Consider the following 7,544-nt stretch of genomic DNA (forward strand, 5'->3'; position numbering starts at 1 on the left):
CAGACACTCCTTGAAATGGAGAGTTGGACCCTGATCATGGGACTCAGCTGGAACCACAGCAGCTTTGCTCTTACTTGTGGATATGAAGGGCACAGTGTGAGCTGAGCATCTCAGGCTATCCCTAGTCTTTGAAACACACCCTCCCTGCAGACACCAGTGTGGAAACCCATTCTAACACCACTGCCAGCTAAACAAGGGCCAAAGCCTGCTAAAGATTGGTGTTCTTGCATCATGTCTGTAAGCAGCCGTGTTCAGCCATCAACCTTGTTGCCCTTATTTACATGCAATTAAAAAAAGAGTTTATGAAGGAAGGGAACTACAAAGGCAGTCACAGTTTGGGCTAACAGCAGGACATAATGAATAAATATAACAGGAATTAAGGCATTTATAGAAAAGTAAATTTGAAAGAAAACTGGTTAGAGACTTGCACAGAAACGTAAATATGCATTAGCCTTTACAGTCCATTCTGCTTTATCTCTTTTGTGAGCTATATATCACTCTCTTAAGTATAGAACAAAAAAGCTAATGCAGTCATTTAACATTTTATACAGTTCTCCACCATTGTATGTTTGGGAACAAAAATCTGTCAATATAAAACATATTTTAATGAAACATATTGTACCCATAGATATAACAAATATTTGTTCAACCACAGATAACTCTGGAAAGGGTTTATTTTGTGACAGTACTAATGGAAACATATGGGGCCACACTTGCAGTGTGAATCAGCTCCATTTCATTCAGGCATGTATTTCTATAAAATCTGCTACAACTTCTGCCCATGTGAAAATTGTATTTTTATTCAGGCTGCAGAGAGGAATCCTGTTGAAATCAGGTATACTGTCTTCATCTGTAAAATCCAAAATGATATTTGAAAGGAGACAAGTATAATTATTTCCACTTCAAAAATGGGAAAAGGGAGGAAGATCAATAAAATTACCAAAAGTCTCATGTGAGCACACCACTGAGAGCATTTCCTGCCTTCCAGGTATAGACCCAAAGCTTGGCATAGTCACAGAACATTATTGTAATCATGTTACTGTTTGAAGCACCAGCCTTGCTTTTCTCAGGTCTTGAACCATTTCCCTCCTGTTTTTAAATTATATCTACTGAGATGTGAATGATTTGTGCCCTAAAGATGTCCATGGTGACTTTTTCACCATCATATTAATGAGAAGCACTGTAAAATGTGAAAAATCCCACACTATTTGGGTAATTGGAAGTAATCTTGACATTTTAACTTTTTTTCCCTTTTTTTTCTCTTTTCTTAGTTTTAATTTTAATTTTTATTCTTTTATCTATTCATCTTTCTATCTTTCCTCTTTTTGCTCTCTCCTTTTCTCTTGAGGCTAGCTTAACTACAGCTGTTAATAATACAAGATTTTTTCTTCTAAATATTTAAACAGGGATTCTTTCCAGTAGACAGGAGGAAGAACACTGCCTACGGAGCATGTTGTGCCAGCTCTCCTAAGACATTCCTTGTTATTTTTCAGCAGCCAGCATAATGATGTGGCTGAATAACATCAAATGAAGTAAGACAAATATCCCTGTCTCGCATGCCTTTGGCTGAGTCATAGGATCCTTTTCATGACAGCAAAGGCATTTTTTAAAAATCCTTTCACTCATTTAAAATGAAGGGTATAGCAGGTGAATATCTGTTCTTTTTGATAGGCTTTTCTATTGTTAGCTGTTTATTAATTCTTAAGAATGTTGCACATAAAGTGTTTCTTGCAGAATCAGCAAACAGAAAAAGCAGCAAAATAACAAGGTGCAAATGGCATTTTTAAGAGGAAATTACTGCAGATATCAATGTACATTTTTTCAGTACTAGAAAAACTACTAATGGTAGCTCCCTTAATAAAATATCTGCCTAAATCTTTCAGTTGCTGTAAAGTACCACAATTGTTGTACTTCTGTTAAGTTACACTACTAGAGGTGAACAAAAGAAATCATGGGAACTTTTGAGTCTTGGGTCTTTTAACACCAAAGCATGATTAAATGATGATGTCCCTGGAGAGATATATAGATTTATTCCTAATTTTAGAGCCTCTAGCTAGCATTCCAGCTTTAACATTTTGATTGCTTCTGTTTCCTCAGTACCATGCTAAACTGGGATCTCACCCAGCTGTGAGAGACATCTCTTGAAGTAATGTCTGTGTCCTGCTCTTGCCAGGAAGGAAGAGGAGCAAAGCACTTGCTTCCTTGTGTGCCTTGCAGCATGGTGGGAGAGTGCTGTGTACTGCAAGGGTGACCACGTGCTACCAAGCTAAACAACATTCCTTCATCCTGTCTCCATCATGGCCCAGAGGTCGGCTAGCTCCCGGGCTGCTCTCACACTTCACTTTTCAGGCATAAAATGGAAATGCCGTACCTTTTCTGTTCTCTGTGTTTCATGACTCAGGATTTATTCTGGCTCATCAAAAATGATGAAGTCTCCTTTGTTTTATGAGATCTAAGGGTGTTTTAGACATTTCATGCCTATTGTAATAACACTTCCATTGCAGAAAACAGTGGAAACTTTTCTGTCAACATAAATGAGAGGAGGCTGGACCTAGTGACTTTCCTCCTGGGCTTCTGTTTCATTATTTTGGCCAGTTACTTTTCCTCCTACTGAAAATGTTCCAGACCACTGTAGTAACCTCAAAACCTGTTTCAGCACTAGGTGCTACCAGTACCTGCTTTCTGTATCTGTTACTTTAAATGAGAATGTTATTTAGCAAAAAGGAAGCATGATTGCCTCTTCATTCCTCTAATTTTCCACCGACTGGATGACTGCTGTATGAAGTCCTGGAAGTGTTGCAACATCCTGGTTACATCTGGCTTTTTTTTTTGCCAGCAGTGAAGAAGGCTAGAGGTGAGTTTGATGACTCAGTGTTGGGGGTGGATTGGACAGTGGGACTGGTGAGGAGTGAGAGTGATGGCTCTGGCTCAAGCCTCATCCTTTAGATGGAGCTGACTTTATATTTTGCTGCAGTCCCTAGGGGGATGGGATTGGGTAACACTGCCCATCTTAGCACCACTACAAGCTCTTTCCAGGTCCTCCAGAACCCTGAGGAATTTCAGTATTGATTTTTGTGGCATGTTCACATATGTCAATGAGTGTCTCCAAAACTGACAAAAGAGGAGTCAGGGCAGGGAAGTGGAAGAGGAAAAGACAAGCAAGAGAGCCAGCTGAATATTCCTGCCAAGTTTTGCTGGAGCTGTGTGACTGGCTCTGTTATTCAGGTCCCATGATATTTGCTGGTGGGCTGTAAGAATACAGCAGTTTAATTATTAGCACTAAGGGCATATGGTTGTTGGATGACCAGCAGGAAAATGCAAATGAAATACTACAAATATATAATTTAGTACTTTTTCTTACCATGGGCTTCTCTGACACATACAGCTTGTATTTTGGACTGGAATCAGAGCAGGCTGTGATGTTCTCAGTAAGAGAATGATAAGGAAGAAGAAAAGAATGGGAAAGTGGTAGCCAATCATTCAGTACTCAACATTTGGGTTCAACAAAAATAGGCACATTCACCAAGGGAGGGAGGTGATGAGTATCAGAAAATCTGTCTGAATTGTCTATTTCCATTGCATCATCCAAGGTGAGGGCCTGGCTGGCCTATGGGGGTAGTGGCTAGAAGAAATAAGTGCCAGGCAACTGGCAGGAGCTGGGCAATAGGAGTGTCCTCAGGAGTGGGAAGGAGCCCAGGAGACAGAGGAACCTGGAAGGGCTATGGGCTGCACTGAGACAGGGGCTATGAGGGAGTTTAAGCTCTGAAGGTAGTCTCGCAGTCCATCCTCTCTCACCACATTCCCTACATAAGCAGGTAGCAGCCTACTTTTCCTCTGTCCTGATCTCCTGTGTGCAAAGCATTTTGTGGCTGGATATACCTGTGTATGGTCAGTGCTCTCAGGCTGCCAGGGCTCTGGGGATGGGTTTGTAGTGCATAGGCTTTTCTCAGCCCTGGTCACAAGATCATTATATTATGACCCTGGCGCCTTGGCACTTGTCTTAACTCGGTTCGCAAAGTTCTGATAGCTACGTATTTAACACATGAAAGAGAACATGTTCATACTTATTTATGTAGATCTGAGAAGATTTTTTTTGAAAATGTGGTACTTTTCCTACGTTTGGAAAGATAGTTTCCTGTGTATTCTTGTTTCCTTTGATTATCTTAGCATACTTTATAGTTTGAAGCAGAAGCACTAGCATGCAGGTAAAAGGATATCATGGCAGGGGAGGGGGCTTCAGGTTTTAACAGACTCTGTAATAATATTGATCCCTTCTAGACCATTTTTCTCATCAGAACTTGCTACATACAAGTTACACCTCCATGCTCCCTGGCCTTGGATGTGTCTTGCTGCAAAATTTAACACTGTCGTATCTGGTATAAAGACAAATTGTGTGTGTTTCAGGCTTATATAAACTTAGGTACTGTGATTGATTGTTACACTGCAGTGGGGCAATGAAATTTTATGCTGCACTTGCAACTGGCTTAAGACCAGTGTCTGCATCTTATAAAAAGCACAGACTCTGGGATGAAGTTTGCATGACTGCAAAATGACTGCATGTAGGCCAGCCTTGCTAAGCTGACTCCTCTGAGGAACAATTCCATCCTGGTGCACACAGGAACACAGCTTTCCTTGTTGTTGCCCTCTGAAGTTCTGGGGTTCTGGGCAGAAGTACAACAAGCCATCAACCTCTGCTCCAGGGTCCATCAGCTTGTCCTGCTATCTCAGCCAACACATTCCCCTGCTTGAAGGCACTCCAGAAAGACTTGGTTAATGTAGTCATCATCTCTTCCCATTCCCTGTACTTCAAAATTATCTCCCTACCTGGCAATGTAATGGACTGGCAGTTTGAGAAGTGCATCTAATTCCATGTGCTTTTGTTCCCAAGATCGCATCAGTGCTAAACAGACTCAAGAAATAAACAAATACTACCCTGATTGATAGGTCCTTGGTGCACTGCAGTATTGCACATACTTTTCCTTTGTGGCCTGGTCATTTAATCTTTCTCCTACCCTTTTCCATATTAATGCTGATCAGGCAAAACAACTCAGACTGTCAGCAAGAGAAAACCACAATTATTTACATTAAATTTTGACCAAGTGAACACCCTTTCTAAACCAGGTCACAGAGGACACAAAGCCCCCTTGCTCTTTTCTTGCAGGTTTCTTGTTTGCTGTACAGGATATTTAGAAATATGCCATTTTTTTCTACATGCAAATGACATCTTAAACACTCGGACAAGTTCAAATTAATGTCTGAAATTATTTTAAGAAGAAATATTTGGTACCAGAGGGAGGAGATGGTGAAAATTTAAGTGTTACTACTTATTAGCCCATTGGCATGTTATGGCTAATTCCAAATAACTGGAAGTGACAACAGCAAAGGTGATGAGGGCTTCCTAGAATGGCGAGAGCATTTGCTGAAGGAATACTGGGCCCTGTTGTAGCAAAATTAAGTCCTGTAGATTTTGCAGTTAAAGAACTTGTGAAGTTCTTTTCTTTAAACAGATAATTGCTCCATAAATGTCCTGTACTAATACTCAAATGTATCCTAATTATATGTTTGCATACTGAATTTATTTAGTTTTTTTTAAAAAAAAATCAGTATTTAATCTTGCACTCTTTCATGCATGGTTACTAAACTTGTACCACATTTTCACCTCTGTTGAGCAAAACTAAGAGCAAGGGCCAGCTCCACAACCTGCTTGAAGTCCCAAAATCAGTAGAAATCTAGAGCACAGCTGAGCTGACGGTCTCAGCTGACCCTTAACTGACAGAGATTTGATAGACAGCAGTGTGTATGTAAATGGCAAAATAGCACCCCTGCTTTCTCTTCCACCTCTTAGGAGAGCTTGTTGAAGAGGATTAACTTGATGATCAGGCTGAAAAAATCAGAACTGGATTTAGCCAAAGTATATTGCATAATGAAGATTTTGTCACAGGATGTAGGACCCCACAGCAGACTGTGATAAACTGCCCCTTAAATTATATTGTGTGACATATGGACATTGTTCATATTTAGTGGAGAATTATCTTGTTTCTTCTTGCACTCTCATAGTGCTGGGAAAGACTTTGGCTTTGGCCAAAGGTGAGGTAACAAGGAAAATCCCAAGCCTCAGTAAGAGCTGGGACAGTGTGGGAGTCTGGGGGTTTCATCTTGAGGCAGTCCATGAGTCCCAGGATTTTGTTCAAAGTTTCCCAATGATTAGGGAGACTTCTGGTTACTGAATACAAAACACAATGAAAAAAACATCAAGAAGTGGCATGCAGGACTTTAAATAAGCAAGTATTTTAAAGTGAGAAGTCAGTTAAAACCACAGCCAGAAATCTAAAATACAGAGCTTTGTGCATGCAGTCTGTATGCATGAAAAAAAAATTCTAAGTATTTCTGTAATTACATGAAAATAACTTTGTTTTGATCTTCTGTCCACAGAAAACTGCCTTTTAATGGGAGATCTATAAAGTGCTCATTGCTGTACATGAGTGAGTAGATGGCTGAATGAAAAAAACGTGTGGTTAAACTTCTTTCCACTGTGCCTAACTCTAGAACATCATAAATCGAAACAATTTGGGATCACATCATCATTTGGATAAGTAAAACATTTCTTGTAGCAGTCCTTGCTACAAGGAAAAGTGAATTGTTCAAATACACTGTTGAGATTTTCTTTTTCTTCTATAAACAAGCATTCTGACAAAATGCAGACACATTTCAAGAATAATTTCAAAGTTATTCCTTAAACTTTTCTAAGCAGAATAATTATGAAAAGGCGATGGCACCAGTAGCAGAACCAACTGAAAATCAGCATTTTCTACTCATTTGGCTTAATGAGGTGAGTACCATTGCTTAATCCTAAATTTAATTCTAGAATAATCCCTATATTTATTTTTCTTGACATTGCAAAATTTGCTGTACATTTTTATACATATTTGTTTGCATTTCTTGGTGATCAGTTATTCAGAGGAGATGCCCTTTCTAAACCGTATTTCTGCTGCAACAGGAGTTGTGTCTTTCAGGACTTTCAGAAAGCAGTGACAGTACAGTAAAATACATGACAGTAAAATAGTTGTTGCAGATATATAGAATGATCCATATTTTGGTTTAGTAATTTCCAGACAGTTCTCAAATGAGAAATACTAATAAGTTTCTTCAGAGAAAAAAATTTATAATACACATAGAAAGCAGGTTTTAGATTTCAGAAGATGAAGTCTTTGGCAATTATTCTCATTTAATTATACCAGTTAATACATCACCCTTTCAGATGTTCCAACAGAGTAGTTTGCGCAGCTGCTGATGAATCAGACTGAGGACATCATCAGCTTCAGAAAACACAGGTTTTTGGGAGTGTTTCTAAAAATGAGATCTGTTTACAAGCTGTTTCACAGTGCCTTATGATATTGCTGCACAAACAGCTGTGCCAGCGCAGCTGAGGAGAGTGGCAAAGGATGGGAATGAGAAATGTATGGGAAGGATATGAATATCTTACATTGGCAGTGATGACAAAGACTTCGTTTTTTAAAAGATAAAAGTTTGACTTTGTCCTTTCT

Source organism: Taeniopygia guttata, chromosome Z, assembly GCF_048771995.1.
Source record: "Taeniopygia guttata chromosome Z, bTaeGut7.mat, whole genome shotgun sequence".
Classification (NCBI taxonomy): domain Eukaryota; kingdom Metazoa; phylum Chordata; class Aves; order Passeriformes; family Estrildidae; genus Taeniopygia; species Taeniopygia guttata.